Genomic DNA, 19,178 nt, shown 5'->3' with positions numbered 1-19,178 from the left:
GACTCTGGGACTCTGAGTTGTTCTTGTGCCATGTTTTGATCTTTTCGTGCCTGTTACATATGAGGAGAGGAGCCTTAGATGGTCACCAGGGCGGGGCCACCCAGGTCACTAGTTTGTGACACCTGCTGTATGTGGGGGCGGGGTCAGAGAGGGAGCAATGGCGGTCCTCTCTGCTGGCCTGGTCTGCCTCACTGCTTGCCCCTGCCTGTTTATCTGAGCACAAATGTGCAAGCCCGCCGACTGCGCCGGGGCCTGTGTGGTCTGTCTCAATGCACGTCTCTTCACTGGTTTATCTACGTGAAATGTGCGACCTCAGACAGCCAGCTGCACTGCGCCTTCCCTGGGTCCACCCGCAGCTACCCTGCACCTGGGATCCCTGCCCTTGGCTGCTTGTGCGCCCCCCGGGTCGGGGATCTTTTTTGCCCGACCTGCTCCATTGCTGGCTTCGCCCCTCTCACTGGTTTAGCTGAGTGGTTGGTTGTTTTCGGACTCCGTATTGTTCGATTTTCTGTGTGGTTTGGTTGCATTTATTATGGTTAAAACTTTGTTGTTTTTAGATTTGGTCGTGCGAGGAAGCAAAGTGTTTCCATCTATGCCTCCATCTTGGCGGAAGTCCTCTGCGTTCTATTTCTTAATGAATTATAGGAGTTCTTCATAATATATTTTGGATATGAGTCCCATGTCAGATGCAGAGATTGTAAATATTTTCTCCCATTCTGTGGCTTACATTTTAATTTTTTTAGTAGAGTCTTTTAATGAACAGGAGTTCTTAATTTTAATGTAGTCCACCTAGTTATTTTTTACAGTTTTATTTATTTATTTTTATACAGAGGGAAAGGAGGGAGAAAAAGAAGGAGAGAAACATCAATGTGTGTTTGCCTCTCATGCACCCCCTACTGGGGACCTGGCCTGAAACCCAGGCATGTGCCCAGACTGGGAATTGAACTGGTGACCCTTTGGTTCACAGCCTCTAATCAATCCACTGAATCACACCAGCCAGGGCTAGTCCACCTAGTCTTTCATGTGTATGTGTTTGTGTCCTATTCAGGAAATCTTTCTTTACCTTAGGATTGTGAAGGTACTCTTAAATTATCTTTTAGAAGCTTTTTTCATTTAGATCTATGATCTCTCTGGACTTTTTGCATATGGTGTTGGTCGGGGTCAAGATTGATTTATTTTACCATGTGTATATCCTATTGACTCAGGAACACTTTTTGAATAGAGATCCTTTTTCCCAAGCTACTGCAGTGCCACCTTTGGTAAAAGTCAAGTGAACATACATATGTGGGCTTCTGTTGTGTTCCATTGGTTCTATTCATGTACCGATACCACACTGTCTTAACTCTTGAGCTTTGTAAGTCTTAATATTTTGCTGTATAAGTCCTCCAACTTCATTCTTTTCAAAATTAAATGGACCTGAGCTGTCTGGTCCATAGCTACTAGCTACATGTGTATACTGAGTACTTGAAATGTGACTAATGTGATTGTGGAACTAAAATGTTAATTTTATTTAATTTTAATTAATAAACATAAATTTTTTTAAAGGGTACTTGAATCAGCTATTGGCCAACTTTAATTTTTAATAAATTTTATTTCTAGAGCAGTTTTAGATTAATAGCAAAATTGAACGTAAGATACAGAGATTCTCACATACACCCTGGTCCCACACATCTATAGTTTCCCTCATTATCAACATAAGTATTTTCAGATGACTTAGGAATGTGGATCTACTTCCTCAACTGTAGATTTTATGAAGTCCAAATGCATATTAAGTATTTTTGATAAAAGGTTAGCCTCCAAATTGAGATATATTCTAAGTGTGAAAATATATCCAGAATTTTGAAAACTTAGTATGAAAAAAAGAATGTAAAATATCTTATTAAATTTAAAAAATTTTGATCACACATCAATTATAGTTTTTGATGTTAAGTATTGTGAAGGATCTGAGATTTTATCCTGTTTGCAAGGTAACATGTTAACCTGTCTGAGTTTCATGGATGTTGGCAGAAGATATGAAATTGCTGGATCAAATAATTGTATTACTTATGGCCCAACAGGGAATGTGAGGTTTATGTTTGCCTCTGTTACCATTGCCCCTTGGGCCTTACATAGGTGATGCAGAAATCGGCCCAGGTGGATGCCTCCATCCAGAATTGTGTCATAGTTGAGGAAGCCTGATCTTGGGAAACCTCATGCTTTATAAGGGGGCTGCAGGCAAATTTCAGCTATGACCAGCAGGGAGACATTATTATACTGGACTGCAACAAATATTAAAAATTATCTGCACAAAAGTGTGCAGCTATCACTACTATCTAATTTTATAACATTTTTTACCCCCCATATTCAGTAGCACCCCATATTCATTAGCAGTCACTATCCATTCCCCTCCTCCTCCATACCCCCACTGTCCATAGCCCTTAGCAACCACCAGTTTATTTCTGTCTTTGTGGATTTGCCTACTCTTGTCATTTCTTATGAATAGAATCATACAATATGTGGTCTTTTGTGTTGACTTCTTTCATGTACAATGTTTTTGAAGTTTATCCAAGTTGTAGCATGTATCAGTACTTCATTCTGTATTATGGCTATATAGTACTCCATTGGATGGATGGATGTACCTACCATATTTTGTTTATTCATTCAGCAGTTGGTGGACATTTGGTTTGTTTCCACTTTTTGGCTAATATGAATGATGCTGCTATGAACACTTACTTGTGTACAAATTTTTGTACAGATATGCATTTTTATTTCTCTTGGCTATATACTTAGGAATGGAATTGCCGGGCCATGTGGTAAGTGGGTTTAACTTCTTGAGGAACTGTCACTGTTTTCCAGCATCCTCTCCAACACTTATTATTGTCTTTTTGATTATCACTATCCTGTTGGATGTAAAGTACTACCTCCTTGTGGCTTTGCATGTATTTCCCTAATGACTAATGATACTACATTTAGGTTTTTGATCCATTCCTACTGGGATTTAATTGGGATTTGTTAAGTCTGAATTTTACAGGTGGTTGGGATGGATTTGGCTTAGAAATTCTACTCCATACCTGTTAGGAGAATAGATGAGGTACTGACAATCTTTTTATGTAAAGTCCTAGATACTATTTATTTCTGGCCTTGCCAGTTTCTGCCAGATCATCCATGGTCTCTTTTCTGTCAACTCTGGTGTTGTAGTGTGAAACAACCACAGGCAATATATAAACTAATGGGCATGGCTGATTTAGCCTGCAGGCTGTAGTTTGCAGATTTCTGGACCAGGTAAATATTCCAGTATACTTTTTTTGTTGGTTTGTCTTTTAAAGTATATTTACAATTTAAAGCCATCTGGAAATTATCTTGGTATGTATAAATTATATGAGAGGATAATCTAATTTTTAAATTGTCTTCCAAATGTCTGATGTTGAGTAATCTGTTGCCTCCTATTGCTTAATTCATTTATTTAACAAATATTTATTGTTTGCCTATCATATGCGAGGCACTGTAGGTGCCAGGTATACAGTGAATCAGACGGGTATGGTACTTTCCCTCCTGCAGCTTGCAGTCTAGTTGAGAGGACTAGACATAAGATGAACAACATATTTATAATTTACAAGTTGGGCGACAAAAGAAAAGAATGGTGCTAAGAGAAAAGAACAGTGATAAGATTTGATATGATTTCCTCTTTTATTTTATATTATTCTATAAAGACTTTTTTTTTGGAATACCTATTCTATTCATTGATCTTTCGATCATAGTGTTTTGGATTTATTTTCATATTTGATGGGCAAGATCCCCCTCATTACTTTGCTTCTTCATGATTTTCTAAGGACTTTGGATTACGGTTTTAGTGGAACTGTATTTAATTTGTGAAAAATTGGTAATGTTATATATAATATTGTGTCTTTCCAATAACATAGTGTGTGTATTTTTTTCAAATTTTCATTTATGCCTTTGAGAAAGATTTTAACTTTTTTACATAGGTCTATTGTAACTGTAAGTGGGATCCTTTTCCTTTTTCTGTTGTATTTTCTGGTGGTTATTGGTAGTATTTAGAAAGATTAAAAATTTTTCCAGTATCTTTCTTTGCTTAGGAGGGGACATAATCAAACTACTGCATTCTTTAAAACTCATAAGTGGCCCTGAATGGTGTTGCTCAGTGGGTTGGGTGTTGTCCTGCAAAGCAAAGGTTGCTGGTTTTATTCCTGGTCAGGGCACATGCCTGGGTTGCAGGCCAGGTGCCTGGCTGGGAGCTTGTGGGAGGCAACCAATCTATGTTTCTCTTGTACATCCATGTTTCTGCCCTTCTCTTTCTCCCTCCTTTCCCCTCTCTCTAAAAATAAATACATAAAATCTTAAAAGATAATAACTCATAAGTGTCTTTCTGTTGCCTTCAGGATTAAATTCAAACTATATTTCATTGTAAGACCCATGTTACCTGGTTCCTTTATATTGTACTTAAGCCAACTCTTGCCCCTCTCTGCCTTCCACTTTATATCTCAGCCACACCAAACTTGTTTCATTTTTTTTAGAGTGCCATACTTTTGTGTTTCAGAGCCTTCTCTTAGGCTCATGCATTTCCTATATGTCCTTTTGCTCTCAGCTGAAACTTCATTTGCTCTGAGTAGCCTTCCTTAACTCCCTAGCCTGTGTTGTTAGCTTTGGTTCAGTGATCTCATAGCAACCCTTTTCTGTATACCCCTTTTTTATTTAGATTGTTTATCCAGTTATTTATATCTCCCCCAGTGCACTGTCAGTATTTTTGACTTTAAATATTTTTTTATTTTTCAATTACAGTTGACATACAATGTTATTTTGAATGCAATTACAGTATCTGTCTAGCTCACCACTGGTTGTATTCAAAGTTTTTAGCCTAGAGCTTGCACTCTATAGATGCTTTATAATTATTTATTGCATACTGAATTCTTCTATTAAATAGGTTTCAATAGATTCTTTTCAGTATAATTAAATTTTTGACCTAAATACACCTTACTTAAGTTTTATGTCAGCAGTTTCATTCAATTTTTATAGCATATCAGCATTATCTTGAATCATGATGATGATCCAGCATTGATTTGTCTCCCATCTTTGTGTCACCTTCATATTTGAGGGCCAGGATACTATGTCTTCATTTAGTCCCAAGTATATTAACATTTTGTTCTAATAGCTCAAAGGGGTGTACATAAATCTAGTTTGTCTGTGGGGGAGCTTCATCCAGCAAAGCTCTTTGGGCTGCTGCAGATGAGACTGGACTTACCAAGACATGATCTGCTTGGGGAGGAAAGGCTGACCAGTCTCTCAGAGGAGAAAGGCCTTGAGCCTCTTTCTCAGTGGTCTTTTATTGGGTTTAGTTTGCATAGGAATATAGGGTATATATGTAACATCAGTCATTGTCAGGCAGTAATGATCAAACAATAGATAACATTCAAAGAACTATGAGGGCTTATTCTGAGTCAGGGTCAGATAGATAGAGTGACGTCAAAGGACCATAAAACTTTGGGAAACAAGCTCATTTTATGCTTGGACCCTTATCATTTAAATTGAGGGCATTCTTAGTAAAGCAGGTTTCGCAGGATTTTATGCATTCTTTCTTAGGCCTGATCATCAGTTCCTGCACAGGGCTGTACCACCCTCCTGCATTGTTTCAGGTCTGAATCAGGTGGGGGATGTGGGCAGCCAAGAGTTTAAGAAACCTTTTACAGATAGAATGGGGACTCAGGCTATGACAAAGCCGAGGGGTGAGGGTCTATCACCCCTTTCTACAGTCCCTGATGGCCCCTTCATGACTGTGGTTGTCTTAGGTCATCGCTCTCTTGAGGAATCGTACCTGTCATTGGCTAACCAATCAAGCATTAGGGGCCAGGCAGGGCAAAGTAAAGTGGGCAGAGGCGGTACTCCTGCCAAGGAGATAAGCTTCGTCTCCTCAGTGGCTTAGGGTCTCAAGGTCTCTCACTCAGCCTGAGTGATGAGGTGGTTATACCTTCTGACACCAGGCAGGGTGGTTCCCAACATTTGTCAAAAGTCTTAAAAGCCAACTATGTGAAATATAAGGGCTTTTAGATTTACATGGAAAGGAATTTCTTCCCTCTAATACTTCAACTTTGGAGTTTTAATAGAAAAGTTGTTGCTGCTGGTGGGTTTTGGAAGAGTGCAGAGGCAGGTTGATCCTAGAGTGCAGGCAGGGCAGAACTGCAGCAGGGCCCGAGGGTGATGGAGAGTCAGGAGGAGCAGGTCGTTGGTGGCTCCAGGAGGCTTGAGGACTTCAAATGAGAGGGCCTGAGAGAGGTTTGTGTTTTGATTTTCCGTTGCTTGGCTGCAACACATGAAAGTACGACCTTTACTTATGTATAGTAGTACGGTTATTTTAATGAGAGTGACTTCCTGGGATTGCTTAATTTCAGACTCTGACCTGGCCATTCACATATGTTTCCTAACCCTTTAAGATATTTTAGTTTTCTAATTTGTAAGAAATAATAACATCTACCTCAAATTTTATTTTTTTGAGAAGGTAATGTATAGAAAGTGCTGCCTGTGCACTGGGTACCTAGTAAGCATTCATTAGTTTTCTTTTTCTTTACCTTCCAAAATTTTGTCTCTCATGAATTTTCAAATGAATTCAAGTTTTCAAAGAAAACTTTAAGTTGTGAAAATGAACATAAAGCATATAGCTTTCCTGGGTTATATAATTACTTCTTATAGTCTCTTGATTTCATGTAACTTCTTAATTATTCTATTGAAGTAAACACACATAATGCCTTGAAGTAGATTCGTCACAAATTATATTGAATATTTCTGGGTGTACAACTGTTTAGGAATGAATAATGCAAAAATGGTTTTCTTTACCTTGGAAACTGTTTAATTTGTATGATCGTATGTTGTCTTGGCATATCTTCAATTCTTTTCTTTAATCATAGGATATTTTTGAGCTGAGTAATCATTACAGAATGTTTTGAGCTGAATCCCACTTTACTGACAAGTTGTGAAGTTTCTCCACTTTAAACCATATCTTTACTGATTTTGAGTATAAAGTTGGAGATGTGTTCTCAAAAAGTTTTAACCTCCAGTATTAAAACAAAAAACCTTGAGAATGAATCAAACCTTTAAAATAACATTTCTTAAAAGGAAAATGCTTACTTTCTGTTGAAACAATCTGGTCCACCATTTTGTGTAAGTCTCTAAAAAATATCTCTAAGGTATTTTTAACTCTCTACCTATGTGTAGAATTAGAAATCCATTCCAATTTAAAGCACTCAAGAACACAAAGGTCATGTATCCCCTGTGTTATTACCACTCTGGCTCTATGGAAACAGTGTTAGTACAGTTAAGCCTTATGACATATGTATTAGGGTTCTCCAGAGAAACAGAACCAACCAGATATGTAAATATTTAGAAAGAGATTGATTATGGGGAATTGGCTTACGCATTTATGAAAGATGGTAAGTCCCAAGATCTGTAGTCGGAGACCCAGGAGAGTTGCTGGTGAAACAGGAGAGCCCTGTGAAGCTCTAGTCGAAAGACTAGCAGGCTCAAGACCCAGGAAGAACAGATGTTTCAGTTTGAGTCCAGAGGCAGGAGGAAAGTGATGTCCTAGCTCAAAAGGCAGTCAGGCAGGAGGAGATCCTTCTTACAGGAAGGTCATCCTTTTGTTCTGTTTGCGCCTTCAGCTGATTGTATGAGGCACACCTACATTAGATGGAGTAATCTGCTCTACTTAGTCTACTGATTCAAATGTTAATCCACCCAGTAATACCCTCACAGCACATCCAGAATAATGTTTGACCAAATGTCTGGGCACTCCATGACCCAGTCAAGGTGATACATAAAATTAAGCATCACAATATATTTGTACTCCATGTGGCAACATTTGCCCTCATGTTCTTCAGATGCTTGCAGTAGTCCATCTATTCCTGTTTGACACGTGAAAGTACAAGAGCAGGGCATAATGAGTTTCCATCCCGGTCTCCTTTTGAAGAGAATCTGGGGAAGCTTTGGCAGAAGCTGACTCTCCCTTAGACATCTTTGCTAGGACGGTGATCATGTGCCCGGGAGAACCTTACTATGATTAAGAGTCAAATGGAGGAGTTGGGAGATGGATTCAGAGGGTATGTGTGACTCCAGAGCCTGAATTCTTCCACTGTAACATCCTGACTTCGTACCTGTGGGTACAAATGCTGGCTTTGCTACTACTGGCTATGGGAACATGGACAGGTTACTTAACCCCTCTGTGCCTTAGTTTCTTAAGTTTTTTTGAAAGATATTTATTTTTTAGAGAGAGGGGAAAAGACGGAGAAAGAGAGGGAATCCTCAGTGTATGGTTGCCTCTTGGGGCAACACAGGCATGTGCCCTGACTGGGAATTGACAGCGGCATTTTGATTCAAAGGCCAGCACTCAATCTACTGGGCCACACCAACCAGGGCTAGTTTCTTAAGTTTTAAAGTAGAGATAATGTTAGTACCTGCCTCATAGGGTGGTTGTGAAGATCAAATGAGTTAATATATGTAAAGTACTTAGAAAGGTACCTGGCACTTGGTAAAGGTTAGCAATTGTTGCATCTGCTGTTACTAGCTACATAATCTGGTCTGTTTATGTAACCTGCAATTTCAACTCTCTGGTCCAAATTATAAGCCTCTCTTAACATGACTTATAGTTTCCTAATTGGTCTCTCTGTTCTACTTTAAAAATTTATATAATAATGGCTTTATTGAGATATAATTCATGTACTATACAACTCACCCATCTCTGCTTTTAGTTTAAATTCCTGCCATATTATTTGCTATAGGGTAATCTTTTAAAAGACAAATCAGGTCACATCCCTGATCAAAGCCTTTCACTTGTTCATAATTCTACTTTAAACACCCGCAGTATTTACCATGTCATGTAAGACCCTGCATGATCAGGTCTTGGCTTTCCTTTCTAGCTTCATCTCATGGCAGACCACACCTTATTCATTTAAATCAGCCACATAAGCCTTGTTTTACTTCCTCAGAAATGTGAAGGTTTTTTCAATTTTTACTTTAGGGTTTTGCCGGAGTTCTTGCCTCTGCCTGGGATGTTCTCCCAGTTCTTCAGAGCTGATTCTTTGACATTCAGATGTCAACTTAACTGTCACCTTCACAGAAAGTATTTTCCTCATAATTTATATGAATTATAAATTCCCAGCCATTCCCTAGATAGTGTTTCTCATGCTTTATCGTGTATATGAAGCACCTAGGTGTTTTGCTAGAAACACAAGTTTTGATTCAGACTCATGGGGTGGGACCTGCAAGTCTGTGTTTCTTTTAAGCTCCCTGGGGATGCCTGTTGGGCAGAGGCCCGAGAATATCATGTGTTTTCATCAGTATACTGATCACTGCCTGATCCTTCTTGCTTCTTCATTTAATTTTTTTTGTCTGTCTTCTTCTTGATTAGAGTGAAGCCTCCACGAGGCAAGGAATTTGTTTTCAGTGTTTTTTTCACTGGTGAAGAATAGTACCTGAGATATAGATGATTCTCAACAAACATTAGTGAGTGATGAATAAACAAATTTATCCATGGGTTTTTTAGTTATATGTATACTAGGATTATTATGAGGGTTAATAAAAATAGTTATGTTAAATTACCTAACCAATCCTTGGCAGACAGTAGGTGCTCAATAAATGTGAGCTGCTATTAGACTTTAGACTTTCTTTAGACTGCTATTAGCTGCTTTAGACTCCTTCTAAAACCCGTAAGTTTTGACAGTTCTTTTTAAAATAGTGGTTCTTAACCAGTGTTTGTTCAAAATTCGATTACAAATCTGAAGGATACTGTAGTATATTTAGATCTTGTCCTGGAAAAAATACTCAAGTACACATACATAGTATTTTCTTTTAATTTCAGAAGGCTGCTAAAGATGGACCCTATGTCAAGACCTTGTTTAAAAAAACTCTTTTGTATATAACAGTTCTTCTTAGGGCTATTAGTGACAGTTTGCCTTTAAAAATTTTCTTTTATACTTGTGCTATTGAGTTGCCTTTTCTTTTTGCATTAAGGTTACCATGTGGCTTTAAGAAAAAGTATAGTTGTGGTTTATTATATTATTTATTAATGTAGTGAAATTTGTTAAGTAGAGCATATTAACACACACTGTAGAACTTCGGTTTTTTGTTCCAAACTTCTGTCCTAAGATGAAAACTTAAAAAGTGGGGGATATTGCTTCTTTTCTTGCTAATAGTGACCCTGCAAACAGACATGGTATATGGCCCTAAAACCCACTGGACTCCTGTAAGAATTGCAAAGTACTAAGCCCAAAAAGTGACACAGGGCAAGAAGGTCAAGGAATCTTTGTATGCCCAGGGAAAGTGGCCTTATGACAGGAAGCAGAGAGGCTACGGTGGGTAGACTAAGTCAATTTTCTGAAAAATGGCTAAAACTGCAAAGGATATTGTGCTGAGGCTTGAATGCATTGAGCCCAGCTGTAGACCTAAAGAGTGCTGGCTCTTAGGACATGCCAGCATTTTGAACTGGGAGGAGGTAAGAAGACAAAGGGCCAAGTGAGCCAGTTCTGAGTTCTTTTGTTCTTTTGTTTTATTATGAAGAAAGACATTGAAATCTTATGGTTATGTTTACTTCAAAAAAAATTGGGAAATTGAAATAATCGAAAATACACTATAATCCTTGGGGAAACTCACTTTTCCTCTTGGAGGAATTATAAGTACTTTTAAAAATACTGTCTAGAATGTTATTATAATTGATTATTAAGATTCTAAGACATAATGATAATGACTAAATATAGCAAGTCAGCTATGGAGTTTGGTGGGATCTTCCTAAAATTGAGTTTAGGAGAAAGTAGTGAAATAAAGGATAATATTGAATAGAGCACTATTAGAATAGCGCAGACTTTTGGAGCCTTTAAAATCTTCCATTTATGTGTGTAGATTTGTGTGTGGATCTTCAGAATGTCATTTTCCCAATGTCCATGTGGAGTACAATAAGACAAATTAATACAAATCAAAATAATATGGCAGCAGCATCACATAATTTGTGTACACTGATGTAATAACAGATTTAATTTAGTGCAGCTTTTGAGAAGTCTTTTGTGTTTCAATTTATACAGCTGCTATCCAAGCCTATGCTGGCCAATCTCTCAGCCTTGAGTGTCTTGCCTGACTGATTCTCTCTCTCTAAAGATTTTGTTATTTTTTTAGAGTTTTAGGTTCACAGCTAAAGTGAGAGGGAGGTACAGAGATTTCCATTTATCACCCCCCTACCCCCACCTTGCAAAGGCCTCATTATCAACGTCTCCTACCAGGATGGTACATTTGTTGAAAGTGATGAACCAACATTGGCACATTGTTATTAACAAGAGTCTGTAGTTTACAGTGGATTCACTTTTGGTGTTGTACATTCTGTGGGTTCAGACAAATGTATTATGATATGTATCCATTATTAGGGTATCAAACTATTTTCACTGCCCTAAAAATCCTCTGTGCTCTGCCTATTTATCCCTCCTCCCTGATTTCCCTTTTTCTACTACTGATCTTTTTACTTTCTCCAGTTTTCTGGTACATCATGTAGTTAGAAAATATAATCTTACAGTATATAGCTTTTTCAAATTCTACTATTTTACTTAGTTGTATACATGTATTTTCATGGCTTGATAGTTCATTTCTTTTTAGTGTTGAATTATATTCTACTGTCTGGATATGCCAGTTTATCCATTCACTTACTGAAGGACATCTTGGTTGCTTCTAAGGTTTGGTGATTATGAATAAAGCTGCTATATGCATCTGTCTGTAGGTTTTTGTGTGCACATAAGTTTTCAGCTTCTTAGGGCATATACCAAGTAGCATAATTCCTGGATCACCTGGTAAGATTGTGTTTAGTTTTGTTAGAAACCTCCAAAGTGGCTGTACCACTTTATATTCCCATCAGGAGTGGATGAGGGTTCCTGTTGCTCCACATTCCAGCCAGCATTTGTCATCGTTCTGGATTTTGGCCATTCAACTAGGTGTGTAGTGGTATCATTGTTTTAGTTTGCATTTCCTTAATGACGTATGACCTGGAGATTTTTTTCATATACCTCTTTGCCATCAGTGTATCTTCTCTGGTGAGGTGTCCATTACGGGCTTTGGCCCATTTTTAAAATCAGATTTTTTTCTTGTGAGTTTTAAGAGGGTTTTTGGGGGGAGGGTATATTTTGGATAGCAGTCCTTTTATCAGATAAATCTCTTGCAAATTTTTCTCTCAGTTTGTGGCCTGTCCTCAATCCACCAATGAGTTTTGGTGGATTGTGTCTTTCAAAAAATTAGGCCATTTCATCTAGGTTATTGGATTTGTGGATTGAATTGTTCTTAGTATTCCTTTATTGTCCTATTTATGTCCATGGGATTTGTAGTAATGTCTGTTTTTTATTTCTGATTTTAGTAATTTGTGTTCCTCTTTTTTCCCTAGTTAACCTGGCTAGATGCTGACTTTTCAAAGAACCAGCTTTTGGTTTTATTGGCTTTCTGTATTGATTTTTTTTTTTATTATCAGTGTCTTGGGTTTCTGTTCTAATTCTTATTTCTTTTCTCCTGCATACTTTTGGTTTAATTTGCTCTTCTTTTTCTAGTGTCCTAGTGTGGAAAGTCAAATTATTGATTTTTCTTGTTTTCTAATACATGCATTAATTGCTATAAACATTTAATAGCATTGTTTTTTCTATATTTCACAAATTTTGATAATTGTGTTTATTTTTATTTAGTTCAAAATATTTTTACATTTTTTCTTGAAATTTCTTTTTGACCCATATGTTATGTTATATAATTTCCACATATTTTAGGACTGCCCCGTTATCTTTTTGTTACTGATTTCTAGTTTAATTCCATTGTGATTTGAGAGCTTATATTATATGATTCCTGTGCTTTTAACTTTGTTGTGTTTAGTGGGACAGAATGTGGTCTGTCCTGGTGAATATGAACTTGAGAAGAATATGTATTCTGCTGATTCTGCTGTTGTTGGATGAAGTGTTCTATAGATGTCAGTTACAGCCAATTCATTGATTGTATTAAGTTCAACTATGTCTTTTTTGATTTTCTGTGTGTCAGATCTGTCCACTTCTGCTAGAGAGGTGTTGAAGTCTCCAACGATGATAATGGATTCATCTGTTTTTCCTTATAGTTCTGTCAGTTTTTTTGCCTCACATAGTTTAGTTTGATGGCTGTGGCTAGGTGCATATGTATTAAGAATTGTTGTATCTTCTTAGAGAACTGATTTCTTTAGCATTATATAATGCCCTTCTAGGGCATTATACAAACAAATGGAAACATATACCTTGTTCATGGATTGGAAGAATTAACATCATCAAAATGTCCATACTACCCAAAGCAATTTACAGATTCAATGCAATACCTATTAAATTACCAATGGCATATTTCACAGACATAGAACAAACACTTCAAAAATTTATATGGAACCGTAAATGACCCTGAATAGCAGTTGCACTTTTGAGAAAGAAGAACAAAGTAGGAGGGATCATAATACCTGATATCAAACTGTATTACAAGGCCACTGTAATCAAAACAGCCTGGTACTGATATAAAAAACAGGCACATAGACCAATGGAACAGAACAGAGAGCCCAGAAATCAACCCAACTCTCTACAGTCAATTAAAATTCGACAAAGGGGGCAGTAACATAAAATGGAGTAAAGATAGCCTCTTCAACAAATGGTGTTGAGAGACCTGGACAGCTACATGCAAAAAAATGAAACTTGAGCACAGACTTACACCATACACCAAAATAAATTCAAGGTGGATAAAAGACTTAAATATAAGCCGTGACACCATTAAAGTCCTAGAGGAGAACATTGGCAAGAAAATCTCAGATATTTGATGCAGGAACATTTTTAGTGATATGTCCCCTAGAGCAAGGAATATAAAGGAAGAATAAACAAATGGGATCTCATCAAAATAAAAAGTTTCTGCGTGGCTAAAGAAAACAGTATTAAGTTAAAAAGACAACCAACTGTATGGGAAAACATATTTGCCAATGATACCTCAGACAAAGGTTTAATCTCCAAAATATACAAAGAATTTACATGACTCCACTCTAAGAAGACAACCAACCCAATTAAAAAATGGGAAAAGGACTTGAACAGACACTTCCCCAAGGAGGACATACAGAAGATTGAGAGACACATGAAGAAATGCTCAATATCGTTAGCTATCAGAGAGATGCAAATTAAAACCACAATGAGATACCACTTTACACCGGTCAGGATGGCTATCATAAACAAAGCAATAAACAACAAATGTTGGAGAGGTTGTGGGGAAAAGGGGTCCTTAGTTCACTGTTGGTGGGATTGCGGACTGGTACAACCATTATGGAAAACAGTATGGAATTTTCTCAGAAAAATAAAAATCCACCTGCCTTTTGACCCAGCAATTCCACTGCTAGGATTATATCCTAAGAACCCTAAAACATCAGTATCAAAGAACCTATGCACCACAATGTTCATAGCAGCACAATTTACAATAGCCAAGAGTTGGAAGCAACCTAGGTGCCCGTCGGTAAGTAAATAGATCAAAAAATTATGGTACATATACACAATGGAATTCTATGCAGCAGAGAGAAAGAAGGAGCTCTTTGCAACCCTTTGCAACAACATGGATGGAACTGGAAAGCATTATGCTGAGTGAAATAAGCCAGGGGTTGAAAGACAAATACCATATGATCTCACCTTTAACAGGAAGCTAAACAACAAAACAAACAAGCAAGCAGAATAAAAACAAAGACACTGAAATAGAGAACAAGGGGACAGCGACCAGAGGGGAGAAGGGAGGGAATTTAAGGGGAAAATAAAGGGGAGGGATTTGGAGGAACAAGTATAAAGGACACAGGGACAATAACTAAGGGGTGGTGGAAATGGGAGGGAGGTGGGGAGCATGGGGCAGGGGGGGCTGGGATGGGAGAAATAGACAGAAAACTGTACTTGAAAAATAACTAAATAAAAAAAAAGTGGCTTTCTTGTAGACAGCATATAGTAGGGTCCAGTCTGACAATCTGTCTTTTAACTGGTGTTTTATACCATTGACATTCAAAGTAATTATTGATATAGTTGGATTAATATCTACCATATTTGTTACTGCTATTTGTTGCTTTTGTTCTTTGTTCCTATTTTGTTACCTACTCTTTTTCTATTTTGCGTTTTTCCCCCCACATACAAGCAAAAGTTTATTTAGAAAGTCACAGAGGTAGAAGAAGTGAGCCCACTGGGCTACATGGACTCAGGAAACAAGTTACAGAGGCAGAAGAAGGGCCGTTGGAGCTCAGGACAAAGAAAAGCAGAGAGGATGTGCCTGGGGTAGGAGTGGGGCAAAGGTACAGGTGTGATTTAGAGAGAGGGGAAGAGAGAGATGCCTGTTTTGTGGTTTTAATTGCACATTTTATATGATTCCATTTTCTCTCCTTTCTTAGCATATCAATTAAACATCATTTTAAAACATCTTTTTTTAGTAGTTGCCCTAGAGTTTTTGATATATATCTACAATGGACACAAGTCCATTTTCAAATAGTGTAAAAACCTTATAATCACAAAATAATTTTAATTCCTGCTATTACCCATTCTAATTTGGGCCTTTAATATTTACCACTTAGAATACCAGTTTCATAACTAGTCTCTCTGTACCCAAATTAATTTTATTTACTATTGCCACTTAATATATTACTAAGGAATATTACTGATGGAATATTTTCGTCTCTTCTACCTCCACTTAAAAAAAACTTTGATTTTTCCCTATTTCCCATTGCATTACCTATTACATGTGGTGGGTCTAAGTCATTTCTTGTGTGAACAAATGCATTTTGGAGAGTAGAGAGACAGTGGTCTGGAAATGTGGGCTGGGACCCTAGTGTGGATTCCGTGAACCCCAGAATGAGGATGCTGCCTTTGCTGCGGGTCCCCACGACTACCCTCAGGTTTGGTGACTTGGAGGACTCACAAGACTCAGCATATAGTTGGACTCATAGACATGACTGATTATAGTTAAAGGATACAAAGCACAATCAGTAAAGGGAAAAGGCATGTGGAGCAAAATCTGGAGAAAATTAGGTGCAAGCATCTATCCAAGAGTCTTCTCCCAGTGCAGTCACATAGAAAGAATATGCTTAATTCCTTCAGCAACAAGTTGTGGTAACTGGTGTGAAATGTTTTGTGTTAGGGAAGTTCACTAAAGACTCAATGCCTAGGGTTAGGGGGGCAGTAACATAGGCCTCTCTACCCAATATGTGCTAAAATTCTAGACTTGTAGAAGGAAACTAGGTGTTCAACATGAACCACATTGCTGGTTCATGGTACAGACATTTATGCCCAGTGAGTAATACTTACCATTTCTGGGGATGGTGGGAACCCTCCTGGAATCCAAGTTGCCAGCTGAGGGCTCACCTTTGCAAGCAGGCTGTTCTAAGGGGAGTAGTCTTAGGCACGCACACAATTTTTTCATGCTATTCATACTTAATGTGATTCTATAGGTGGGAAGGTGGATTCAGGGGCTGCTCTGGAAATAGGGGTGGTATGGGTGTGGGAATGAGAGACATGAAGAGGGTAGGACTTTATGTCCCTCTTCCCACTTTTCTCTTTAAAAAATTTAGGATTCCATGGAAGGTTTTGTATGTAAAATAGGTGGTGCTGTTAATATTATGTTTGAAAACCATTCCTTTAAACAATGAGATGAATTTCAAGCAAAATGAGAAAATCACATTTGAATTTTAGCAAGATCATTCCTGTAATTGATTATAGATACTTTAGAGATTGTGGTCTTGGTAAATTTGGACCAGACAGTGATCAGAGGCAGGGAGGCTAAGTTAGGGATGGCCTCAGCTGGGGTGCTGTAGTATGATGAAGGGAAGAAATAGTTTTGAGAGTGCTTAGGATGTACAGTTGAGTAGCACTGATGACTGTTTGAGGACCTGGGTGAGGGCTAGGGAAAGAGACTGTGGGATGGAGTAGGGAGGAAATTAGTGTTACTCCTGGATTTCCTACCTGGTTGACTCCAGAAAATTCAAGGAGGGGGTGGAAAAGAGCATTTTCCCTAGTGTGAGATTCTCAATTCTTCAGTACTAATAGGTATCCAACAGTTCAGTTCAATTCTGACACTACCTGAGTTGTAACATCAGATCCCGTAAGTTAAAAGGGCTCAGTTCTACAAGACTGGTCCCATTTCCGATGCCAGCTGCAATGGGCTGTCCAGGCTATGCACACTTCTGCATGGCCAACTACAAATTTAGGGGTTGCCATAACTCCTCAATCCTCACATTTGATAATTTGCAAGAAATGTCTCACACAACTCAGAAAACACTTTACTTATGTTTACCACTTTATTATAAAGGACAATTCAGAAACAGCCAAATGGAAGAGATGCACAGGGCAAGGGATAAGAGTTTCCTTGCCCTGCCATTGAGTACTGCCTTCGCAGCGCTTCTGTATTCATCAGCTCGTGAGCTTTTCAAATCTCATGCTCAGGAGTGTTTGTAGAGTTTAACCTCTAGCTTCCACTCTCTTTCCAGGAGGTGAGTAGGTGGAGATGAAAGTCTGACCCTCTCTATACCTGGTCTTTCTGGGGATGAGCCCTGTCCTGAAGCTATCTTGGGGTCCTGCTCTAAGTTACCTCACTAGCATAACTCAGGTGTGATAGGAATGTGCTCATTATAATAACAAAAGAGACTCAGAAAATTCCAGGGGTTTAGGACCCCTGTGCTAGGGACTGTGGACAAACACCAAATATACTTCTTCTTATACTCTACTGGTAAATGTCTCAAATTGCTAGAAACATTTACAGAATTCTCAACTTAGGCCTCCAGTTTCTACACTGAACCCAAGCCTCATTCCTGGTCCTGTGGGGCCCAAGGTTCCAGGAGACTCTTTGATTCTCTTCTGCAGACTGAAAACCCCCCATTAGTTAGGGTGCAGTTTAGGCCTCTGTAACAAAGACACCCTGAAATACACTGCTTGAAATGTTAGATGGAAGTTTATTATTCTTTTACATAAAAATCCAAGCAGGTGGTCCAGAGCTGGTTTGGCAGCTCTGCATTGTTGGAGAGCTTTGCTCTGTGTTGTCAGCATTCTGTGTGCCTCTCCTTGCCGGGTTGACTCTTCCAGCTGCACTCATGCACTTTCAGTCCAGTCAGAGGGAAGGGAGGAAAAGGGAGGTGGGGGGTTGCTTTTGCCCTTTAAGGGCGTGTGGCAGAGCTGCACACATTTTAGCTCACATCTCAATGGTTAAAGCTGGTCCCGTGGCCACTGGGGATGTAAGAGAGGTCAGGAAATGGAATATTTGATGGGGCAGGCTTGTACTCAACTAAAACTTCTATTCAGGAAGGGAGAACAACTATTAGAAGATAGCCCTGCCTTAGCCCCGATATTCATAGTTTATTTAGAATTTTTTCTCCTCTTGGGAAAAAGATGAAAATAACATTGGGACCATTAATTTTTTTCTAAAGTAGTTTTCATATTGAAACAAAGGAAACATGCAAAATACTTTTCTAAAAAAATATGCCAGTTTACTGCTGTTTATTCTTGCTTCTAGTGAGGGGCAGGTGGGCAAAAGGAGAGCAATGGGGGAAAAATTGGATCAACTGTAATTGAACAACAATAAAAAATTAAAGGATATGGGGAAAAAATGATAGTTACCCACTCATTGAACCTACTACCCCAGATGAGAAATGTAGTTATTATTGGGCCTTATCATGGCTAATCATTTCTTTCCCAGGAAGGCCAAAAAAGGGACCATAACACCACCCTATCTAGAAACGGACACTCTTGTATCCCAGCTATTTCTGTTCAACCTAAAGGTATGGCAAAAAGAAGGAATCTCATAATCAGGGGGCTGGAATCATGTGGTAATGTCTCAGTGTTGTGTGGTTTTGGATAGAGAATAAAAGTGCAGTAGAGAACCCTTTGTGACTAGTCTCCATATCTTTGCCTTGGTACTCAAGAACCAGAATTAGGCCTGACTCAAAACCCTGCCATGGGGAAGGTCTGATGAACTCAGATGGCTCGTTTAAGGGAGCAGAGGCAAAGCAGAGACTGTACAGCAGGTTAGACTTTCTAGAAGAAGGATTGTAATGACAACCTAATGGGTTTGGATTTCTTCCCTTTTATTAAAATGAGGTAACTGTAAATATATTGTGCAAAATTGTTTTATAATATTTTAATCAAAATGACATTTACAATAACTGCTTGATATATTTCTTATAAGTG

General features: G+C 38.3%; 1 protein-coding gene across 3 annotated transcripts in view; it reads left to right on the top strand.

The window, feature by feature from the left end:
* The window catches only part of AFG1L (AFG1 like ATPase), a 207,640-nt gene that overhangs the window by 17,026 nt on the left and 171,436 nt on the right, over positions 1 to 19,178 (top strand). The window lies entirely within an intron of this gene.

This window comes from Artibeus jamaicensis, unplaced genomic scaffold (genome assembly GCF_021234435.1).
Source record: "Artibeus jamaicensis isolate MK-2021 breed Jamaican fruit bat unplaced genomic scaffold, CSHL_Jam_final contig_387, whole genome shotgun sequence".
Taxonomy (NCBI): Eukaryota; Metazoa; Chordata; class Mammalia; order Chiroptera; family Phyllostomidae; genus Artibeus; species Artibeus jamaicensis.
Note: the sequence above shows the minus strand (reverse complement) of the source record. Positions and strands in the feature narration are given on the sequence as shown.